This window comes from Papio anubis, chromosome 14 (assembly GCF_008728515.1).
Source record: "Papio anubis isolate 15944 chromosome 14, Panubis1.0, whole genome shotgun sequence".
In the NCBI taxonomy this organism is placed as follows: domain Eukaryota; kingdom Metazoa; phylum Chordata; class Mammalia; order Primates; family Cercopithecidae; genus Papio; species Papio anubis.
This window is the reverse complement of record NC_044989.1, coordinates 69975452-70000893: the sequence shown is the minus strand read 5'-3', so window position 1 is coordinate 70000893 and position 25442 is coordinate 69975452. Positions and strand designations below refer to the sequence as shown.

General features: G+C 40.7%; 1 non-coding gene across 1 annotated transcript; it reads right to left on the bottom strand.

The window, feature by feature from the left end:
* Nucleotides 1-746: 746 nt before the first annotated feature.
* LOC116270440 lies at nucleotides 747-850 on the bottom strand. Its single transcript, XR_004178475.1, has one exon. It is a non-coding gene; the product is annotated as a small nucleolar RNA U13 (small nucleolar RNA).
* Nucleotides 851-25442: the final 24592 nt, after the last annotated feature.

Here is a 25442-nt window from a genome sequence, read left to right as displayed (position 1 = left end):
CGGAGAAAAGCAGAGACCATCCTAGTCCCACAAGTTCCAGTCAATCCCCAATACATGAGAGAGCCCAGCTGAGATCAACTGCTGATTCCAGGTGCAGCAGCAAGTCCCATCTAGATAGGAAGAATGGCTCAGCTGCCATGACCTTGGGAGCAATGAGAATGAGTCTTCAGGCGCTTTGTTATCCACGTTGTTGGGTCAATAGAAAACTGATAATGGGCCGGGGGTGGTGGCTCACGCCTGTAATCCCAGCACTTTGGGAGGCCGAGACGGGTGGATCATGAGGTCAGGAGATCGAGACCATCCTGGCTAACCCAGTGAAACCCCGTCTCTACTAAAAATACAAAAAACTAGCCGGGCGAGGTGGCGGGCGCCTGTGGTCCCAGCTACTCCGGAGGCTGAGGCAGGAGAATGGCGTGAACCCGGGAGGCGGAGCTTGCAGTGAGCTGAGATCCGGCCACTGCACTCCAGCCTGGTGACAGAGCAAGACTCCGTCTCAAAAAACAACAAAAAAAAAGAAAACTGATAACAAAGAATAGATAATATGCTGTGTGGAGAGGAGAAGAAAAGTATAAAAGAGACAAAAAAGAGAGAGAAGAACTGACATAAGTGTTGCCACAGCATCCCCCTACATCACATCACAGGGTATCCTGCCCAGTTCTACATGGATAGGCCAGAGTATTTTGTACGTTAGACTAAATCAATCTATAACATCTTTATGGGACTTTTCTTTTTTTCTTTTTTTTTCAGGTCAGATGGGTAATGTGCTGAGGTCATAACAAGGTTTGAGTGTGGCACATCTCACACATGTGTGTGAATACCCAATCATTATGCCCATGAACTACAAAAGGATCTCTTTCTTTTTTTCAATAGTTTTGTCGAGATATTCACATACCGGTTTACCTGTGTGAAGTGTACAATTCAATAGTTTTTTGTATATTCACAGAGTTGTGCAATCATCACCGCAATCAATTTTGGAATGCTTGTATCACCTCAAAAGAAAATCCTGTACCCATTAGCAGTCTCTCTCATTTCCCTCCCACCCTATCTGCCTCCACAGCTCTAGGCAACCACTAACCTACTTTCTATCTCTATAGACTTGCTTATTTTATTTTATTTTATTTTGAGATGGAGTCTCACTCTATTGCCCAGGCTGAAGTACAGTGGTGTGATCTCAGCTCACTTCAACCTCCACCTCCCAGGTTCAAGTGATTCTCACACCTCAGCCTCCTGAGTAGCTGGAACTACAGGTGTTCACCACCACACTTAGCTAATTTTTGTATTTTTAGTAGAGACAGGATCTCGTCATGTTGGCCAAGTTGGTCTCGAACTCCTGGCCTCAGGTGATCCTCCCACCTCGGCCTCCCAAAGTGCTGGGATTATAGGCATGAGCCACCACACCCAGCCTGATGTTTTATATTTTATGTGGTTCTTTGTTACTGGCGTCTTTTACTTAGCATAATGCTTTAAAGATTCATCCATGTTGTAGCATGTATCAGTACTTAATTCTTTTTTATTGTGGAATAATATTGCATTGTATGAATAATCTATATTTTGTTTATCCATTCATCAGTTACTGTACATTTTGGTTGTTTCCACTTTTCAGCTACTGTGAATAATGCTGCTATGAACATTTGTGTATATGTTTTCTTTGCAGACATATGCTTTTATTCCTCTTGGGTATATCACTATGACTGGAATTCCTGTGTCATTTGGTGATACTGTTTAACCTTTTGAGAAACTGGCAAACTGTTTTCCACCAGTTGCACATTTTACATTTCTACCAGCATTGTATGAGAGTTCCAGTTTCTCCACATCTTTGTCAACACTTGTTATTGTCTGTTTTTTTCAATTACAACTACCCTAATGGCTGAAAAGTAGTATCTCAGTGTGGCTTTGGTATGCATTTCCCTAATAATCAATGATGTTTAGCATCTTTTCATGTGTTTGTTGGCCATGTATGTACCTTCTTTGCAGAAATACCTATTCAGTCCATGCTGGAGTGCAGTGGTGTAATCTTCTTGGCTCACTGCAACCTCTGCCTCCCAGGGTCAAGCAATTCTCCTGTCTCATCCTTCTGAGTAGCTGGGATTACAGGTGCATACCACAACACTCAGCTGATTTTTGTATTTTTAGTAGACATGGGGTTTTGCCATGTTGGCCAGGCTGGTCTTGAACTCCTGAACTCAAGTGATCTGTCTGCCTCAGCCTCCCAAAGTGCTGGGATTACAGGCATGAGCCATTGCACCTGGCCAACGTAGCATTACTTTAGAGGTGCAGTCACAGAAAACCATCCAAGAAGCCTACCTGTGTTCAAGGGGAAAGGACATAGATGCCATCTCTTGATTGAGGTGGGGGGTAGGGTTTTTGGAAGAGCACATAGGATTGAACATATTATTGCAACCAATTTTGAAAAATACAGTCTGCCGCAGGAAGTTTAATGTGACTTGTTGAATTAATGACAATTGTATACCATCAATAGTAATACTTATTGACACCTACTCTATGCAAGAATCTAACTGATAGTGCTGTTGTGAAGATTAACTGATTGATACCATTGATGTGAAGCACCTAGAACAGTGACTGGCACATAGTAAGTGCACATAGTAAGTAAATGTTAGGTGTACTCTACAGTTAAGAAAAATTGGCCGGGCGCGGTGGCTCAAGCCTGTAATCCCAGCACTTTGGGAGGCCGAGACGGGCGGATCACGAGGTCAGGAGATCGAGACCATCCTGGCTAACACGGTGAAACCCCGTCTCTACTAAAAAAATACAAAAAACTAGCCGGGCGAGGTGGCGGGCGCCTGTAGTCCCAGCTACTCGGGAGGCTGAGGCAGGAGAATGGCGGGAACCCGGGAGGCGGAGCTTGCAGTGAGCTGAGACCCGGCCACAGCACTCCAGCCTGGGCGACAGAGCGAGACTCCGTCTAAAAAAAAAAAAAAAAAAAAAAAAAAAAGAAAAATTAGAAAGCTGTAACTATAGTGTTAGCTTATTACCCTTCCCACCATTCAATTTTCAGTTGTTCATTCTGCTATCCATTAAAACACACACACACACACACACACACACACACACACAAGCTTTCTTGGTTTATGTCCTTATTTTGGTGGAAAAGCTTTCACCATCTGAAAGCTTCTTGAGAAAAGGTACATGGGAGATAAATATTTTGAAATTGTACGTGTCTGAAATCCATTTACCCCCACGCTTTACATTTTGATGGGTATGAGAATCTATGTTGGAAGTTATTTTCCCTCAGATTCTAAATACATTATTCCATTATCTTTCAGTTTCATGCGTTGCTACTGAGAAATCAGATGCCATTCTGATTCTGGATCCTTTATGTGAAACTTCATTTCCTCCTGGGTACTTGTAAGATCTTGTCTATGTCCACAGTCTTCTGAAGTTTTATCACAATGTGCCTTGCTGTGGTTCTGGTTTTGTCCATTGCACTGTACTCAGTGAGCACTTTCAATGTGGAAATTCATGCTCTTTAGTTCTCAAAATATGTAATTAAATTATCTAATTCATTTCTTCCCCTGTTTCCCAGATGTCCAGGGCTGGCTTTCTGATCTTACCCTTTCTTATTTCTTTCCCTTCTCTTTGCCTTTCGCCTATGCATTCTAGGATATTTTCTAACTTTATCTTGTTAACATTCTGCTGAGTTTTTCGTTTTTGCTGTCGGATTTTTAATTTAAAAGAACTCCATTTGGTTCTCTGAGTGTTCATTTTTTAGAGTACTTATTCTTTTTTTATTGACACAGGGTCTTTCTATGTCACCCAGGCTAGAGTGCAGTGGCTGTTCACAGGCATGATAATAGCACACTACAACCTCAACCCAGGCTCAAGCAATTCTCCCACCTCAGCCTGTGGAGAATACAGGGACTACAGTCTTATGTCACCATGCCCAGCATTTCTGTTTTATCTGATCTTTCTCAGAGAAGCTCAATAGTAGATTTCTCAAAGTTTTCTTCTCCTCATAGTCTTTTTCTTCCTCATTTTGTTTTCCTTGTTAGTGTGTTTTGGATTCTATCTTTATTGTCAGATCCTTCCCTTATATTGTGATGACCTTTGGCTCTCTGCTCTTATTTAAGTGTGCCATATTTAGCAAAAAAAAAAAAAAAAGGAATGAAAGAAAAGAAAAAGAAACCAGGACATCTGGTTAAATTTGAATTTTAGATAAACAACAAACAATTTTTAGTATAGGTGTGTCTCATTCAGTATTTAGGACACACTTATAGTACATGAGCATTTTATATTTTAGTATAACATTACTTGGTGTTTCACTGAAAATCAAATTTAACTAAGTGTCCTGTATTTTATCTCGCAAACCTAAGAGTGAGATCTGCAAAGCTGCCTGGAAGCCCTGAGTGCGTGTGTAAGTGGGTGGGGCTTGACAAGGGTGAGTTGACTAACAGGTTCCTCCAGTTTCATTGCATAAATGATTACATCTCTTCAGGTCTTTCCTCTTAGATTCCCCAGAGAAGAGTATTCCAAACTCTCCATCTTAGTGAGTTTGGTCCTGGCTGCCAGAGTTCTAGGAGCCAAGTGGGAAGAATACCAAGCAGCTCAGTAAACATCATCTTAAGTTTCATGTGGCTCTTCAATTTCAGTACAGTAGCCCTAGTCTTGTGTTCATCTCTTGGCCTTGATGAAAGATGGCTGCAAGTTCTTTGCACCCTCCCACCCATGCCCACTCAGAGATGGAGCCTAATCCCCTTCCCTCAAATCTAGGCTGGCCCTAGTGACAGGCATGACTTATAGAATGCAACAGAAATAACATGCATCAGCTTCCAAGCTTGCATAATAAGAAGCCTTGTAACTTCTGCCCGGATGTCTTGGAGTATCATTTCTGGAAACCCTGAGCCTCCATGAAGGAAATCTGACTCTGAGCCTGCCATGTGAAGAGGGCATGTGTAGATGCTCTAGTTGACAGTGCCAGTTGAGACCAACCTTCCAGCTCTTCTTATCATGGTACCCAATATGTGAGTTCTCCAGACTGGCCCATCTGCCAGCTGGATAACACCAAGTGACCTTTCTTGATGCCAGGTGGAACAGAAGAATTGCTCAGTTCAAATTCAGACCCAGAAAATCATGAGATATAATGGTCATTGTTTTAAGTCATCTTCAAGTGTTGGGGTGGTTTTTAGGCAAACTTAGACAACCAGAACACCTCGACTACATCTGGTGTCCCCATTCCAGAGAGCCCTGCATGATTCTTCAGAGGACATGCGTCCAATCATCCGCCCTGGCGGAAGAGGAGCAGTGGCCACTGTGCAGTGTTGGGGAGGCTCACTGCTTCTTGTACAGACTTACAAGAAATCGTCCTGGGTTTAGTCTCCCCTACACACCCACTTTCAGACGCATCCAGTGCAAAAAACTCTCTTATCCCAAGAAATTCTACTGTCATGTTGCTTCTTGGTTTTCCCTACTTCTGGTTTGAAAGTCAGCTTTCTCAGGTCTGCTAAGTCAGTTATCACCTGTCCATGTACTTTCCAGGTTCCAAACTCTTATTATTTTTTCTCTCTTCTTCCCTTGTCCTTGTGAGATTTAAAAAATTTTTGAGATCTACCTTACTCTGTCACCCAGGCTGGAGTGCAGTGGCAAGATCATAACTCACTGTAATCATAGCTCACTGCATTGCTTTTTCTAGAGCTGGGGTCTCATCATCTTGCACAGGGTGGTCTTAAACTCCTGGGCTCAAGCAATCCTCCTGCCTCAGCCTCCCAAAGTGCCGGGATTATAGGAATGAGCCACTGTGCCTTGTTACTCTTTTTCATTTAATAATAGTTTCTTGCATTGCATTTCTTCCTCAGTTTGATTTTCTTCACTCTGAAATACAAATTTTAGTAGCTCCTTTAGGAAGGGTCTATGAGTTTAAATTTTCTCAGCATTTTTTTTTTTTTTATCTGAAGCTTCCTTTATTTCATCTTATGCTTCAAGTATGCTTAGCTGGGTACAGAATTCTAGTTTTATTTTTATATTTTCCTACCCACTTTGAAGACATTAATCCTTTGTTTCTGGCCTATATTGTTGCCATGAGAAGTCTTCTGTCTGTCTAATTGCTGTTTCCTTGTGAGTAATCTATATTTCCTCTCTTTGAGTTTTTAAGTCCGTCTGCATGTCTTTGTCAGTAAATGTAGCTATATGTGGATTTGCTTTTCTTTATGCTTTTAGGACTTATACTTCTGGAATTTGAAGAGTTACATCTTTTTTTGGTCCTGGACATTCTCAGTCATTGTCATTTGCCCCCTCCCTTCTATTATCTGTCTTATGTCTCCCTTCTATTTTAAGTATGTTCCTGTCTTCCATATGTCAACTTTTCACTCATTCTCTCTCTCTCTCTCTCTCTCTCTCTCTCTCTCCCCCTTCTGGCAAATAGCCTCAGATTTATCTTCTAGTTAATTGGTTCTTTCTCTTTCATTGTGTCTTATCTGCTATTTAACCATTTGCTTTAAATTTCGGTGATTATGTCTTTCATTTCTAAAATTTCCCTTTGGTAGTTCTCTAGATTTACCTGTTGTTTCTTCATACACTCTTTTTCCTAATCATAGGGTTTTGATTTCTGATTTCATTTGTAATTATTTTAAACAATATTTATTTTATATCACCTTTTAGAATGTTAGTCTAATATTTCAGGATTTTAAGGCTCCAATGCTCTTGTTTTGTTCTCTTAACTGAGCTCATGGGTGATTTTTTTTTTTCTTGTGTTTTATGCTGTTTTCCTATGAACTCTTTTTTACACTGATTTGTTTTAGTCCATGAGACCTTCACGTGACCTTGGTTGAAGGAGTATCCACAGTGATGTTACGTTTGCTCCTGTAAGTGCCTCTAGGGTTTACCATTGGCCCAGAATCAATTTTTATGTTAACTTCTTAATTTAAGGGTTTCTTGACCACAAGGAGAGTATAAAACAAAGTCAAAAGCAATGTGAAAAGCAGGTCTGGGTTTTTAATGACTCCGCAGAAATTCTTTTTTCTTACTCTTTCTTCTGCATATATAAAGACAGACAATAAATACATACATACATACATACATGCATACATACAGATAGACAAGAAAATGTCTATTTTCTTGTCACCTCTCTGGGCTGGTGAGTAGATTTTTTTCTATGTTTCCTTTCACTGAGGGTGCCACTCTTTGAGAGTTCCAGCTTCACACAGGATTATCTGTCTGTAGCAGGCCCAGGACTAGGTGCTTTATTCCTAGGTATGCCTTAAAATCCAAGTTCTTGACTTACGGCATCTTCTCCCGAGCACCCATTACCCCCAGCAATTGCAATGATAGCTGGAATCTTTTCCCTCTGATTTCAAGACCTGCTTCCTTTCTGTCACCTGCCAACTTACATTTCTTTCTTGCAAGCATGAAAGCTATACGTTTAAAATCTCACCTTGTTGCCCAGACTGGTCTCGAACTCCTGGCCTCAAGCAATCCTCCTGCCACAGCCTCCCAAAGAGCTAGGATTACAGGTGTGAGCCACCATGCCCTGCTCTATTGCTGATTTTTATACATGATTCTTACTTAACTATTCTGAAAACCAAATACTTGTATTTGACATATGCCATACATAGTAACAAAAGCATCACTTGAGCCTAGGAGTTCAAGGCTGCAGTGAGCTATTGATCACACCACTGCACTCCAGCCTAGGCAACAGAATAAGACCTTGTCTCTAAAAGAAGAGATAATAAAAAAGTAAATAAATAAGAAAAGCATACAATGCCTTTTATAACACTCCTCACTTAATGACTTACTTGTAACTTTAGTGACACATTTTAGTGCATTGTTTCAAAATAAGTAATAAATAGCATATTCTTTTCATCTTGGTTTATAACATAAAGTGGAGAAGCTAATTACACTAGAGCAGTCTAACTTTCATCTTGTCGTTACTAATGTTTCTAGATGCTATCTCTAATTTATTTTCCATTGGTTTATAATCTTTCTTGAAACATATATGAACACATATTTGTATTGCAAATCAACTTAGACAAAAAAGAAGTTAGACTTTTTTTCACAAAGTAACCCTGATTTACCTGGTTTGTTTCACAAATAGGACTGCCTTTACTAACTAGATCTGTTTTCATAAACTAAATGAGCAAAATCTGCATCTCCTCAGGTTTGACAAAAATAAATTTAGATTGGCCAGGCATGGTGACTCACGCCTGTAATCCCAGCACTTTGGGAGTCCAAGGCAGGTGGATCACGAGGTCAGGAGTTCAAGACCAGCCTGAGCAACATGGTGAAACCCCGTCTCTACTGAAAATGCAAAAAAAATTAGCTAGGCGAGGTGACGCCCACCTGTAGTCCCAGCTACTCAGGAGGCTGAGGCAGGAGAATCGCTTGAACCAGGGAAGCGGAGGTTGCAGTGAGCCGAGATGGCACCACTGCACTCCAGCCTGGGCGACAGAGCAAGACTCCATCTCAAAAAAAAAGTAAATAAATAAATAAATAAAAATAAATTTAAATCACATTATAAGAACAGCATTTTACCAAGAAATAATTGTATTGAAAAGGTGCTTTGAAATGAACATTATTTCTATTTTCTGAACTCTCTCTGAGAATCCTGGGTTAAACAACGTACCTCTAAGAGAAATAATAGCTGTCATTTGTTAAATCTTGGTGTAATTGTTTTGATATCTTTCCTAGAAAGTGAGGGTATGAACAGCCTCAACAGCTGGGGAATAAATTTCTGCAAGGAGCGGTTTCTATTGTTTGCTTTTTATTTTTATATTTATTTATTTATTTATTTTTTGAGACAGAGCCTTGCTGTGTCACCCAGGCTGGAGTGCAGTGATGCAAATCTCAGTTCACTGCAGCCTCTGCCTCCCAGGCTCAAGCAATTCTCCTGCCTCAGTCTCCCAAGTAGCTGGGATTACAGGAGTGCGCCACCACGCCAAGCTAATTTTTTTGTAGTTTTAGTAGAGACAGGTTTTTGCCATGTTGGTGAGGCTGGTCTCCAACTCCCGTGCTCAAGTGATCTTTCAAAGTGCTGGGATTACAGGTGTGTGCCACTGTGCCCTATTTTTTTTTTTTTTTGATGGAATTTAAAGAGGATTGTTCAAGTTGATACATTTTTAAGAATAATTTTTGAAAATAAAACCTTTGAATATTTTTGCTTATATCTCAGGAGTGCAAAGAAATAAGTAATAGTATTAAAGGGAACTTCTTCAAGCCTCATCCACTTATATACTGAACAAGTTACCCCAATGCTTATATCTATAAAAAATTTTTAAATAGGCATAGAATTGATAGAATTAGTGAACAAAAATTTTTAAATCCCCATTCACCTTGTGAATAAATGCATTTCCAGTATGTTTTTATTTTTTGTTTATCAAAATTTGTATTATACATATATTGTTCTAATCAATTGTATAAAGTTAATAAGTAGCATAAATCAATTCAGAAGAAAAATTTTAACACTTAGAGACTTATACTCACAGGAAGTTAAAAGCTTAAATTTAAAGATATATCCATATTTGATCATAGAGAATTATAATATAAAACCAATAGAAGAATTCCCAGCATAAAATTATTACTTTAGAATAAAATATTTGGGGAGGCAAAAATATATGTTCTAGTAGAAAAAGCAATAACGTGAAATTTCTAACTGTTGGAGAATAAGTATGATGATGGTGAATATAGTCCATCGAATATGTGATATTTAGTCTCCATTGCATACATAAAAATAGTAATATAAGTTTTCTTTTATTTATAAGATGCCAAAAATTATATCCTTTGTAATTATTTAGAGTTGTGATGAAATTTCTATGTGTCAACTTTAAAATATATGAGAGAGTACAAGGTGTTAAAAATTAATGTAGTGTGCCAGGCACGGTGGCTCATGCTTGTAATCCTAGCACTTTGGGAGGTCGAGGTGGGTGGATCACAAGGTCAGGAGTTCGAGACCAGCCTGGCCAAAACAGTGAAACCCCGTTTCTACTCAAAATACAAAAATTAGGGCGTGGTGGCGGGCACCTGTAATGCCAGCTACTTGGGAGGCTGAGGCAGGAGAATCGCTTGAACCCAGGAGGCGGAGTTGCAGTGTGCCAAGATTGTACCACTGCACTCCAGCCTGGACAGCAGAGAGACTCCATCTCAAAAAAAAAAAATTAATGTAGTGATTGTATCAGCAAAAACATTGGAAAGCCACTGTAATAGTTCACAGTGTATGATATTTCACAGTTGTTTCCAGCTGAAAGGCTGTATATTTCTACTGTGGCCTAATCTCTGCCCTCCTGTTTCACCAGCAAGAACTAATGACCAGGTGCAGTGGCTCACACCTGTAATCTCAGCACTTTGGGAGACTGAGGCAGGCAGATCACCTGAGGTCAGGAGTACAAGACCAGCCTGGCCAACATGGTGCAACCCCATCTCTACTAAAACTACAAAAATTAGCTGGGCGTGGTGGCGCATGCTTGTAGTCCCAGCTACTCAGGAGGCTTAGGGAGGAGAATAGCTTGAATCCAGGAGGCGGAGGTTGCAGTAAAAGGAAATCAGGCCACTAAACTCTATCCTGGGGGACAGAATGAGACTCCAACAACAACAACAACAACAAAAACTGCTGTATGTTGTATTTGGAAAATATGTGCAGAGAAGCACTAAACTCTGAAGTTTCTAATGAACTGGGGTCAATACTGTATTCAGTAGTTCAGTAGTTATGACCAAGCATCATGTATATTTTTTTAAATTACACTTTAAGTTCTGGGATACACGTGCAGAACGTGCAGGTTTGTTACACAGGTATACACGTGCCATGGTGGTTTGCTGCGCCCATCAACCCGTCATCTACATTAGGTATTTCTCCTAATGCTATCCCTCCCCTAGCTCCCTACCCCCCGACAGGCCCCTGTGTGTGATGTTCCCCTCCCTGTGTCCATGTGTTCTCATAGTTCAACTCCCACTTACGAGTGACAACATGTGGTGTTTGGTTTTCTGTTCCTGTGTTAGTTTGCTGAGAATGATGGTTTCCAGTTTCATCCATGTCCCTGCAAATGACATGAACTTATCTTTTTTTATGACTGCATAGTATTCCATGGTGTAAATGTGCCACATTTTCTTTATCCAGTCTATCATTGATGGGCATTTGGGTTGATTCCAAGTCTTTGCTATTGTGGACAGTGCTGCAATAAACATACGTGTGCATGTGTTTTTATAGTGAAATGATTTATAATCCTTTGGGTATATTCCCAGTGATGGGATTGCTGGGTCAAATGGTATTTCTGTTTCTAGATCCTTGAGGAATCACCACACTGTCTTCCACAATGGTAGAACTAATTTACACTCCCACCAACAGTGTAAAACCGTTGCTCTTTCTCCACATCCTCTCCTGCATCTGTTGTTCCTGACTTTTTTTTTTTTTTTTTGAGATGGAGTCTCGCTCGGTTGCCCAGGCTGGAGTGCAGTGGCCGGATCTCAGCTCACTGCAAGCTCCGCCTCCCGGGTTCACGCCATTCTCCTGCCTCAGCCTCCCGAATAGCTGGGACTACAGGCGCCCACCACCTCGCCCGGCAAGTTTTTTTTTGGTGTGTATTTTTTAGTAGAGACCGGGTTTCACTGTGTTAGCCAGGATTGTCTCGATCTCCTGACCTCGTGATCTGCCCGTCTTGGCCTCCCAAAGTGCTGGGATTACAGGCTTGAGCCCCCGTGCCCGGCCGTTTCCTGACTTTTTAATGACTGCCATTCTAACTGGCATGAGATGGTATCTCATTGTGGTTTTGATTTGCATTTCTCTAATGACCAGTGATGATGAGCTTTTTTTTTGTATGTTTGTTGGCTGCATAAATGTCTTCTTTTGAGAAGTGTCTGTTCATACCCTTCACTCACTTTTTGATGGAGTTGTCTGTTGTTTTCTTGTAAATTCATTTAAGTTCCTTATAGATTCTGGATATTAGCCCTTTGTCAGATGGATAGATTGCAAAAATTTTCTCCCATTCTGTAGGTTGCCTGTTCACTCTGATGATAGTTTCTTTTGCTGTGCAGAAGCTCTTTAGTTTAATTAGATTCCATTTGTCAATTTTGGCTTTTGTTGCCATTGCTTTTGGTGTTATTGTCATGAAGTCTTTGCCCAGGCCTCTGTCCTGAATGGTATTGCCTAGGTTTTCTTCTAGGGTTTTTATGGTTTTAGGTCTTACATTTAAGTCTTTAATCCATCTTGAGTTAATCTTTGTATAATACAAGGTGTAAGGAAGGGGCCCAGTTTCCGTTTTCTGCATATGGCTAGCCAGTTTTCCCATCACCATTTATTAAATAGGGAATCCTTTCCCCACTGCTTGTTTTTGTCAGGTTTGTCAAAGATCAGATGGTTGTAGATGTGTTGTGTTATTTCTGAGGCCTCTGTTCTGTTCCATTGGTCTATATATCTGTTTTGGTACCAGTACTATGCTGTTTTGGTTACTGTAGCCTTGTAGCATAGTTTGAAGTCAGGTAGTGTGATGCCTCCAGCTTTGTTCTTTTTGCTTAGGATTGTCTTGGCTATCCAAAAATCCTCAGTAAAATACTGGCAAACCGAATCTAGCAGCACATCAAAAAACTTATCTGCCACGATCAAGTCAGCTTCATCCCTGGGATGCAAGGCTGGTTCAACATATGCAAATCAATAAACATAATCCATCACATAAACAGAACCGATGACAAAAATCACATGATTGTCTCAATACATTCAGAAAGGGCCTTCGATAAAATTCAACACCCCTTCATGCTAAAAACTCTCAATAAACTAGGTATTGATGGAACGTATCTCAAAATAATAAGAGCTATTTATGACAAACCCACACCCAATATCATACTGACTGGGCAAAAGCTGGAAGCATTTCCTTTGAAAACCGGCACAGGACAGGGATGCCCTCTCTCACCACTCCTATTCAACATAGTATTGGAAGTTCTGGCCAGGGCGATCAGGCAAGAGAAAGAAATAAAGAGTATTCAAATAGGAAGAGAGGAAGTCAAATTGTCTCTGTTTGCAGATGACATGATTGTATATTTAGAAAACCCCATCGTCTCAGCCCAAAATCTCCTTAAGCTGATAAGCAACTTCAGCAAAGTCTCAGGATATAAAATCAATGTGCAAAAATCACAAGCATTCCTATACACCAATAACAGACAAACAGAAAACCAAATCATGAGTGAACTCCCATTCATAATTGCTACTAAGAGAATAAAATACCTAGAAATACAACTTACAAGGGATGTAAAGGATCTCTTCAAGGAGAACTACAAACCACTGCTCAAGGAAATAAGAGAGGACACAAACAAATGGAAAAACATTCCATGTTCATAGATAGAAAGAATCAATATTGTGAAAATGGTCATACTACCGAAAGTAATGTATAGATTCAATGCTATCCCCATCAAGCTTCCGTTGACTTTCTTCACAGAATTAGAAAAAAACTACTTTAAATTTCATATGGAACCAAGCATCATATTTTAAGACTTCACAAGGAGGCACGGCTAAGGACTGGTGCCTGGCCCTCCAAAATACCTTCTAGGGGAAAGGCAGTCACTGTTAGAGTTCTCAGCCTAGGCAAGAGGGAAAGACATAGTGTCCAATCATAAATTAGTTTCCAAGGCTGGTTTAGGAAATGGTGTCACAAGGGGCCCGGGGTAATTGCTAGGCTATGCTAAGAAGTGTATGGAGGCTGGGATTCGGGAATGAGGGTATTTTCCTCTCAGGAACAGAGAAATGCAGGAGGGCATTTCGTTCATGTGTCCCCAGGACTCTACTGCTGGTGAAATCTAAGGATGAGGTGACTATATGTTCCAGTTTACCTGGACCGTTTAGTTAATGATTTTTGTCCTAGCATAATTTTCATTGTCCCCCCTTTCACTCCCAAAGCATCTCAATTGGACTGTAAGTTATATATAATTTACATATACTGCACGTGTCTATTCTCCATTTCTGTACTTATCTAACTGTGGACCAGTAACAAACAAAGTTCAAGGATCGGCACTGGTCTGTGGATCAACACTTTGAGTAGCATGGTTTTGGAGTCAGAATAAGACTTCTAGTAGGACATCCTTTACTCTAGTGTTTAGTGATTGTTTGTTCAAATAGTCCTGAAGAACTGAATCCAGAGTTCCAGATCTGGCTCCTGTGTGGATGATGTGTAGCTTCTTGTTTTTCCTCAGACACAGATCACACCCCATAGCCAAAATGTGTTCTGTGACACAGGGACATCCAACTAAGAGGCTGTGAACTAAGGGAGAAAGATCTTAAGAATACATGTCTCACTAAGGATAGGGCAGGAACATTTGTACTGCTCTCTCTGACCATTTCAGGAACCCCACTCCGTATTTTATGTCAAGTATAACAAGGACATCTTAGTTCAATTCTTTCTTTTTTGCGGGGGATGAAATCTTGCTCTGTCACCCGGGCTAGGGTGCAGTGGCGCTCTCTGGGTTCACTACAACCTCCACATCCTGGGTTCAACTGATTCTCCTGCCTCAGCCTCCCGAGTAGCTGGGATTACAGGCACCTGCCATCATGCCTGACTAATTTTTGTATTTTTAGTAGAGACAAGGTTTCACTATGTTGGCCAGGCTGGTCTCGAACGCCTGACCTCAAGTGATCAGCCTGCCTCAGCCTCCCAAAGTGCTGGGATCACAGGCATGAGCCACCACACCCAGCCTTAGTTCAATTCTTTAATGTGCCCATTCCAGTCAACACAACCGGTTTTCAAAATGAAAAGGCTAAGTTCTAATTTAAAAAGCCATCTGACTAGAGGTCCCTAAGCTTCTCCCAACAACCTATTAAAATTCCTTAAAAGAAAAAGATTGACTCAGCAGCACTGCTCATCTAAGGATGAGTAAACAGAAAAAAATTACAACCATCTCATAGGTTTATGAGAAGATTCTACAGCATATAACAAGAAAACACAACACTCAAGATGAGGAAGAGGCTGGGCGTGGTAGCTCACGTCTGTAATCCCAGCACTTTGAGAGTCTGAAGCGGGTGGATCACTTGAGGTCAGGAGTTCGAGGCCAGCCTTGCCAACATGGCAAAACCCTGTCTCTAATAAAAATACAGAAAATTAGCTGGGCATGGGCCTGTAGTCCCGGCTTCTTGGGAGGCTGAGGCAGGAGAATCTCTTGAACCTGGGAGGCAGAGGTTGCAGTGAGCTGAGATTGCGCCACTGCCCTCTAACCTGGGTGACAGAGTGAGATTTCATCTAAAAAAAAAATCCACTTTATGTTTGCAATAAAAATTCAATAAAAAGGCCGAGAATACAGTGGCTCATGCCTGTAATCCCAGTGCTTTTGGAGGCTGAGACAGGATTGCTTGAATCCAGGACGCTGAGGCTGGAATGAGCTGAGATCACACCACTGCACTCTAGCCTGGGCAACAGAGTGAGTGAGACTCTGTCTCCAAAAAACAAACAAACAAACAAACAAAAAGACAAATAGATACTTAAAAAGAGATAATATACAGATTGAGGTAGAAAGGGAGAGCTGGCAGTAAGACAAGTAAGAATCAAAAGAAACTAGACCAGGTAATGAATATCTCCAAGAAAACAAAACTACGCCTTGCTGTGTCCCCCAGGGTGGAGTGCAGTGGTGTGATCATAGTTTACTGTAACCTTGAGTTCCCGGGCTCAAGCAATACTCTTGCCTCATTCTCCCAAGTGGGTAGGACTCTTGGCACATGGAACCATGCCTGGCTAACATCGTCATCTCTTTGTTCTTTTCCTCTACTTTCTGAGAGAGCTTCTCAAGTTTGCTGTCCAGGTCACTCAGTTTTTCACTGCTTCTAATGTAGTTTTAAATTCTGGGCCGGGCATGGTGGCTCATGCCTGTAATCCCAGCACTTTGGGAGGTCAAGGCAGGTGGATCACGAGGTCAGGAGATGGAGACCATTCTGGCTAACATGGTGAAACCCCGTCTCTATTAAAAAATACAAAAAATTAGCTGGGCGTGGTGACTGGCGCCTGTAGTCCCAGCTACTCAGGAGGCTGAGGGAGAAGAATGGCGTGAACCCAGGAGGTAGAGCTTGCAGTGAGCCGAGATCGTGCCACTGCACTCCAGCCTGGGTGACAGAGTGAGATTCCATCTCAAAAAAAAAAAAAAAAAATCAGCCGGGTGTGGTGGCATGTGCCTGTAATTCCAGCTACTCAGGAGGCTGAGGCAGGAGAATCACTGGAACCCGGCGGGCAGAGGCTGCAGTGAGCTGAGATTGTGCCACTGTAATCCAGCCTGGGCAACAGAGCAAGACTCCATCTCAAAACAAAATAAACAAACAAACAAAAAAACCTTGTCTTAAAAAAAAAAAAAGGGGGGGGGGCCGTATGGTGACTCATATCTGTAATCCCAGTACTTTGGAAGGCCAAGGTGGGTGGATCACCTGAAAGGTCAGGAGTTCAAGACCAGCTTAGCCAACATGGTGAAACCCCGTCTCTACTAAAAATACAAAAATTCACCAGGTGCGGTGGTGAGTGCCTGTAATCCCCTGCTAATTGGGAGGTTGAGGCAAAAGAATTGTTGAACCTGGGAGGCGGAAGTTGCAGTGAGCCGAGATCGAGCCTCCAGCCTGGGCAACAGAGTGAGACTCTGTCTCAAAAAAAAAAAGAAAAAGAAAAAGAAAATGATAACAGATGAGATCATAGACACAAAGGGTAGAGAATGGAGACTTGACATGTACATGGTTGTTGTTCCAAAGAAGAAGATGAGACCTTCAGGGCATAAACCCATGAAGACAAGAAAATAGTACAGGGGACAACAGCACTAAACTTTTGGAAGAGGGACAGCAAGTAAACGAGTGAAAAATGATTTAGCAGATCAGAGGAGGTAGTGTCAAAAGCCAGTAGCAGAGAGAGTTGAGAACAAACCTGATCCATATCACTGAGTCTTCAAAAGGCTCAGGAAGTGGTTGCAAAAAGTACCTTAGAGTTCCTCCTCTGGGGGAACACAGGGCAAGGCTGAGAGACAGAGTTCAGCACTGATGAGAGGATGAGATCTTCAGGGCGTAAACCCTGGAAGACAAGAAAATAGTACAGGGGACAACAGCACTAAACCTTTGGAAGAGGGACAGCAAATAAACGAGTGAAAAATGATTAAGCTTCTCCCCTGGGTCTCTCTGGAACTGGGTCCTCCAATACAAGTGATCAGTTTTTGCCTCCTATGCAGAACACTGAAAGCATCTTCTCTGGGGAATTCTGACAAGTCCAGGTCTAAGGAAATCAACTTTTGAGGTTCACCCTCTAGTGTCCCTTCTAGTCAATAAGTTATACCTAAGCACTATTTCCAATCAGCTTTTCAAATCCTCAGTTTTATTTTGTATTTGTTTTGAGACACGGTCTTGCTCTGTGCCCAGGCTGGAGTCCAGTGGCAGGATCACACCTCACTGCAAACTCCACCTCCCAGGTTCAAGCGATTCTCCCACCTTAGCCTCCCAAGTAGCTGGGACTACAGGCACGCACCACCACACCCGGCTAATTTTTGTGTTTCGTAGAGATGGGGTTTTGCCATGTTGTCCATGTTGGTCTCAAACTCCTGGGCTCAAGCAATCTGCCCACCTCCGCCTCCTAAAGTACTGGGGTTCCAGGTGTGATCCCAGCCTGGAATTCCATGCACAGCCTCAAATTCCCGGTTTTAAATATGGATAACCAAGGATTATCAAATGTTAAGGAAAGACTTGAAGATGAAATATAGAGAGTAAACCAACCAAATAAGCAGCACTGAAGGAAACAGAAACCATGTAAGGAGAAAACGTTAAAGAGAAATATTTAAGGGACAAAAAAGTACTGTTAAAATTTAAAAAATGGTAAATATATCAATTATTCAATGGAAGAGTTGGAAGATAAAGGCAAGGAAATATTTCAGGAAGAACAACAAAACAAAAATATTTTTAATAGATGGACAATAGAAAATTCAGGAAGAGAAAACAGAAGAAAACACAGGGTAAAAATCAACAACGAATGAAGTAATTCAAGAAAATGTCCAGAACTGAAGGATGTGCATTTCTAGAAGAATGGTGGGGACAAATAGAATACCCTACAAGCAGAGCATCAGAGAGAGAGAGAGAGGGAGAGAGACTGATTCACACAGAGGATCAGTTGTCAGACCGGCTTTACACTGCACAAGAACAGCACTGAAACCTAGAAGATGACAGAGCAATTTCTTCACAATTCTAAAAAAAGAAAATTCCACTCTCGAATTGCAAACTAGACAAATAATCAAGTGTCAGAGTAGTAGGAAAACACGTCAGACATGGTAATTTAAAAACGTTTACCTTCTGTACACTGTTCTCAACATAGCACTGAAGATGTGCTGCATCAAAATGAGGAGAAACCAAGAAGATACAAGACACAAAAACAGAGGCTCCAGCACAGGAAGAAAGCAAAGAGAATTTCCAAGATGATGGTGAAGGGAAATCATAAGATGTCAACTGCATATCAGGCCTGGAGGGCATATCAGACTGAGGCAGGTCAGAAGGCTCCTAGATTCTTATAGAAAGATGAAATTGATAGAATATCTAATGTGAATGAACATCTTGATGGGTGGTGAAGAGTTTGAAGGTAAGGTAGTGAAAGTGTATAGGAAACTAAAGGAATGAAAAGAAAGACAGTTACTAGCTCCAAAATGTTATATGAGAAAAGAAAATAAATAGACTTTACTACATAGCTCAGCTGTAAATAGTGTTTACTTATTAACAATGATGTCAGGCTGGGTGCCGTGGCTCACACCTGTAATCCCAGCACTTTGGGAGGCTGAGGTGGGTGAATCACTTGAGATCAGGAATTCGAGATCAGTCTGGCCAACATGGTGAAACCCCATCTTTATTAAAAATACAAAAATTAGCTGAGCCTGGTGGCGTGCACCTGTAGCCCCAGCTACTCGGGAGACTGAGGCAGGAGAAACGCTGGAGCCTGGGAGGCAGAGGCTGCAGTGAACCAAGATCGCGCCGCTGCACTCCAGCCTGGGCAACAGAGCCAGTGGCAAAACAAACAAACAAACAAACAAACAAAAAAACACAGAAAAGTCTCAAACAAGCAAACCCAAAACAATAAGGCAAGCACTGATTATTAATCTAACCTAACAAAAATCTAACCAAAATTATGATATAGGTGGTTTTTTTGTTTTGTTTTTTGAGAGACAGGGTCTTGCTTTATTGCTCAGGCAGGAATGGACTGGTGCGATCATCCTCACTGCAGCCTGAAACTCCTGGGCTCAAGCGATTGGATTTCTGACTCTGCCTCCTGACTATGACTATGGTCAGCTAAGACTATGGGACTATGCCACCATGCCCAGCTTCTTCACCCTGAGGAGAAGAAACATCTCAATCTGTGAACAGAATTAAAAGAATCTATTGCCTAGACCTATTCTTGTGAAAGTTTTAAATTTTTAGAATAAAAAATCCTACAATAAAATTTACTACAAAGGAACAAAGATAAGTAAGGTTTTAGACTCAACAATAAACATATATCTTCTTTTATGAAGACATAAAAATTTGAAGGGAAAAATTGTGTCCAAGAATTCTTTACCAAGCCAATGTATCTTCTCTTTTATTTATTTACTTATTTATTTTATGTATACTTTGTTTTATTCATAATTTGTAATATTCTTGGATATCAAAAGTAATTCTAATGATGGCTGAATTTAACAAAGAAATGTTAACCTCATTTAAAAACACATACTGATCCATCTCATTCAATGGTAATAGTCTCATTTAATGATCATTTAAAGGGATGTTAAAAACAAACATGCACACAATTGTAGTTTTCTTATGAAAACTATTTCATTATTGGTGGGTAGCGCATATATGTATTGTTTAAATAATGTAGAGGTGACTGCACAACTGCGAGATGGATAACCAGATCGATAACCAGCTCAACGATAAACTAGTTAACAAGTAACTAAATATTTAAAAGGTGGAAGATTTATATGATCTGAAGAGAAACCAGAGTATTAAATATTTTAAATACAGTTCTTGTTTAGATCATCTTTTGTTTTGATCACCTTCTTGGTCAGGGGAAAAGCCTGCTGGTCACAATGAAATATATTAAGAGCAAATATGATATCCATTCCTAAGGGTTTCTTTAAGCTTCCAACTCCAGGACAAGCCCAAGTTAGTAGTGATCCATCGGTAATGCTCTTCCCACCTATCTACCAGGCAGACATTGGAAGCTTCATACCAAGCCTCAGAGTCTGAGTGTAGCCCATTCCAATTAAACTAGCATTGTTGACTTTTGCATTTACGGGTCTTTTGAAAAAGGTTATTGCAAAGGATACAGATGAAAACATGCATATGGCATGGCATGGGAAGGGGTGCAGAGCTTCCATGACCTCTAAGGCATGGCACCCTCTAGTAACCTCCATGTCTTCAGCTCTCCAGAAGCTCTTTTCACTTACTATTATTTTTTTATGAGACAGGGTCTCACTCTGTCACCCAGACTGGAGTGCAGTGGTGCTATCATTCTCACTGCGGCCTTGAACTCCTGGGTTCAACTGATCATCCTGCCTAGCCTCCCAAGTAGCTAGGACTACAGGCAGCAGGCCACCATGCCTGGCTAACTTATTTTTATTTATTTTTTATTTTTTATTATTATTATTTTTTTGAGACAGAGTCTCGCTCTGTCGCCCAGGCTGGAGTGCAGTGGTGTGATCTTGGCTCACCACAAGCTCTGCCTCCCGGGTTCACGCCATTCTCCTGCCTCAGCCTCCCGAGTAGCTGGGACTACAGGTATCCGCCACTACCATGCCTGGCTAATTTTTTTTGTATTTTTAGTAGAGACGGGGTTTCACCGTGTTAGCCAGGGTGGTCTCAATCTCCTGACCTCGTGATCCACCTGCCTCGGCCTCCCAAAGTGCTGGGATTACAGCCGTGACCCACCGTGCCCGGCCCTATTTTTACTTTTTTGTAGAAACAGGGTCTCACTTTGTTGCCCAGGCTGATCTACAACTCCTGGCCTCAAGTGATTCTTCTGCCTCAGCCTCCTAAAGCACTGAGATTATAGTTGTGAGTCACCCACCCAACCCATTTTCACTTTTAAAGACAACAAAAGGACACTCACATACCTTTCTTGAAAAAATTACTTGATGAGATATTCTTACTTGTCTGAAAGATGACCCAACTCAAAGATCACGGTATAAAAGAACTCTCAGTAGGAATGAAAATAAGGCAAACAAAGAAATGTATTAATATATTTTATGACTGTGGTTTCAAAACAGAATTCATTTCATTATTTGATTTTATTTATTTTTAAGAGTCTCAGTCCGTGGCCTGGGCTGGAGTGCAGTGGTTCTCTCTCAGCTCACTGCAACCTCCACCTCCTGGGTTCAAGCGATTCTCTTGCCTTAGCCCTCTGAGTAGCTGGGATTACAAGTGCCCACCACCATGCCCAGCTCATTTTTTGCATTTTTAGTAGAGATAGGGTTTCACCATGTTTGCCAGTCTGGTCTCGAACTCTTGACCTCAAGTGATCCACTCGCCTTGGCCTCCCAACGTGCTCAGATTACAGGCATGAGCCACCGCACCCAGCCTCAAAACAGAATTCAAATGTGAAAAAGTATTAAAAGACAGGCTGGGCATGGTGGCTCATGCTTGTACTCCCAGCACTTTAGGAGGTTGCAGATCACTTGAGCGCAGGAGTTTGAGATCAGCCTGGGCAACATGGTGAAACCTTTTCCTACTAAAAATACAAAAATTAACCAGGCATGGTGGTGCGTGCCTGTAATCCTATCTTCTTGGGGGTTGAGGCGGGAGGATCTCTTGAGCCTGGAGAAGTTGAGGCTGCAGTGAGCCGTGATCATGCCACTGCACTCCAGCCTTTGTGACAGAATGAGACCCTGTCTCAAAAAAAAAAGTTATTGAAAGACAATACATAATTTTATAGTAACAACAGCTAACACTTATTTTATTTATTTATTTTTTAGACAGGGTCTTGCCCTGTCACCCAGGCTGGAGTGCAGTGGCATGGTTCACAGCTCGCTGCAGCGTTGACATCCTGGGCTCAAGCCATCCTCCAACCTCAGTCCTCCAAGCAGCTAGGATTACAGGTTCGTGCCACTATGCCCGGATAATTTTTGTATTTTTTGTATTTTTTGAGATTATAGGTGTGAGCCACTGTGCCAGGCCACTAACATTTATTTTTAAGTGTTTTATATTACACTCTGGTCTAAATGCTTTACCTGAAGTACCTCATTTGCTTCTCAGAGCAGCCCAGTGAAGTTGGTACCATCAATATATCTATTTTACAGCTGAGGAAACTGAGGCACGGGATAAAGTCATTTGCCTAAGGTTACACAGCTAGCATACTGGTTATTTGACTATTGTCTCTATGCTATGATCCTGAGGTTAGAATTTGCAAACTATTTCCCAGACATCCTGGCTCCTCTTTCTGCGAATAAGAGGCACTGAAGGGGAACTGGAAGGAGTAAGAAGGCTCAGCCTTCCTGTTTTCTAGTGTTGTTCTGCCATCAGCGGCAGAAAGTTGGCTTTAGCTCCTAGTATCTTTGGCTGCTTCCAGCATCTTGGGCCACTACCAGCAGGAATCTTGCTTCACTCCCTCAGAGGAATCTTCAGCTGGGGTTCGGTGGGGGACCCTCTGTTCCTTTGCGGTCCAAATGCCAGGTGCATAGTGCCTCCCCTCTGAGGTCTGAGCCCTCTCCTCTGAAATCTTAGGTTCTAGTAACTTGACTTCTTCCTTTTGTTCTTACAATCCTGAAAGGCGGTAGGCTCTTCCTGCAGTTATTCATCTCTGCTTACCTCAGCTTCTCAGGTTTTCCTATTTTAGTCATCCAGCACCTGTGTAACCAATTCCTTGTATTAATCCTCTGTTTGACATAGTTAATGTGATTTTTGCTTTGCTGACTAAACCCTGATTATTATAGTAAGTGACAAAGCTGGGGTTCAAACACAGCAGTTTTGACTTCAGGACCTGTACTCTTAACCACTATTCGTATTATTCTCAGGTCTTACAAAGTAAACATATAAAATTAACATAAAAAAGTAAACATGACTTTATATAACTCATGGGGCAAAGAGGAACTAAAAAATGTAACCTGTAATTGGAGTATTTAGAACTTAAATATGAGTACAGAAAAATTAAAACTTCTGTGACGTGTGAAAGCCGTATTTATTGAGCCAAACTGTTAGCTTTAGATGGTCAAACTCTTTAGCTTTAGCTACATTTATTGAAAGTCATAAACTCTTAGCTTTAGCTTTTATTTTGAAACAAGAAGGAAAACAACAAATAAAACATTTATTTGAATAACTAGAGACATAGCAAAATAAACCAAAATAAAGCCAAAGGAAAAATGACACATAAACAAATGAAGAAAATAAAAAAAAAACTTCTACAGTTGAGTTTTAAATATCTAACAATATTTTTTATTGAAAAGATAGGCAAACATAACCAGACACACTGGCTCCCTAATCAACCGCCGATTCAAGACAATGGATCCTCGAGATCAGAGGATCAGGATATCAATAACAATAAACCGGTCATCAATCACGTCGGCTAAGGTCGTGCTTATAATCCGCGCGATCTGGAGAAACAAAGTAGAACTCGACCGAGGTTCGTAAAACAAGATCCTCTCTTATGGATAAATCGAACATCTTTTTTGCGGCGGCGGCGGCGCGGAAAGAAAAGAAAGAAAGAAAGAAAGAAAATATAGGCAACAAACAGTTGGTCTAATCAAAATAAAATGGGAGAAAACATAAATTTATAAAATTAGGAACAAGAAATGGACATAATAACAAATACAGAGAATATTTCCACACTTATGAGAGAATGCAAAATATGAATGAATGAAAGTAAACCACTGATTCCCAACACTGTTTTATGGGTTGGGGTTACAATGGTTAATGAGATAAAATCTATACCTTCTAATTTTAAATATATTTGTGTGATTACTTGATTAACATTTATGTCCTAACCACCCTTCTGCCTCCATGACCCCTTCCCTTGCCAGTTAAAGAAATCTATGATTTTTAAAATAGGCACGTCTCATGCCTATTTTTGTTTATAATTTTGTCATTTTTTATTCCCAGCAACTGACAGAGCTTCTTTGCACATAGTGAAAAAAAGCAAGTTGTAGTAGATTATATTCTCTATCAAATAAAATTACACACATGCACACACACCACACACACACACACACACTGAAAAATGCAGAAAGGATATCCAAGTACCTGTTGATAGGGTTTACTTATAAGTAATGAAAGCAACTGAGGTTTATTATTTTTTCTGCTTTTATATGTTTCCAAATGTTGCAAAATGATTATGTATTATCATAACCAGGAAAAAATTTTTAAAAACAACCCTTCATCAAAAAAAAAAAAAAAAAGGTTAATATCAAACTGGAGAAAAAGGATTTTCCATTTATGTGATAATAGGTTTCAATTAATGTCATTAATAAAGAGTTGAACATCCAATCTCAAGTTGTCATTCAGACACTATCACATCATTCTAGTATAATTATTTGCACAGCATTAATCAGTATCTGACATTTGTCTTGACTCGCTGGCTTATTTATTGTGTTCTCTTTGCCCTGACCCCAACATGAGCTCTCTAGGAAGGGAAATCTTGTTTATCCTGTTTTGCACCATATTGTTTAGTACATGGTAGTTCATTACATACTGATTGAATAAAGGAGCACTCTCAAATCAATTCTTAAAAATAAATGCTCCAATGGAAAAATGGAAAAGGATACGATTTAGAAATGAAGAAATATATACATCCAATAATTACTAGATTATAAACTCTGTGAAGGAAAACACATGTCCATCTTCTTTATCATATTTCCAGTGCCTAGCACTGTTTCAGCATATAATAGATTCTTAATAAACAACTGATGAATAAATAAATGAACAGGAAAAATTGTTCAACCTCACTAATTTAAACAATGACAACAATAAACACCATTCCTACCTAACAAAACGAAATGGATTTCTTTTCAAACTGCACAAACTCAGAGCTGGCAAGGGTATGGAAATAGTTAGGATTTAATGCCTTCTTTTAAGATCAAAAGCTCTAGCCGGGCACAGTGGCTAGGCCTGTAATGCTAACACTTTGGGAGGCCGAGGGAGGAGGATTGCTTGAGGCCAGGAGTTCAACATCAGACTAGGCAACATAGCAACACTCTGTCTCTACAAAAAATTAAGAAATAATTAGCTGGGCGTGGTGCTGTGCACCAGTCATACAGGAAGCTGAGGTGGGTGGATCCCTTGAAAGCCTCCAGTTATGATCATGCCACTGCACTCCAGCCTGGGTGACAGAGCAAGACCCTGTCTCAAAGGAAAAAAAAGGAAACAAAAACCGCCAATAGCTCCTTGAAGGCAAGGAGTGTTAACTATCTTGTTTATTTTAATAAACTTTCTAAAGTCTAGCACATGGTGCTTAATAAATATTTGTTTACTGGATCAGTGAGTGGAGAACAAATCAGTATCAATCTCCTGGAGGGTACTTTGGTTCTCTAGCTGTAAAAACATTCATACCTTTTGACCCAGTTATTTCATT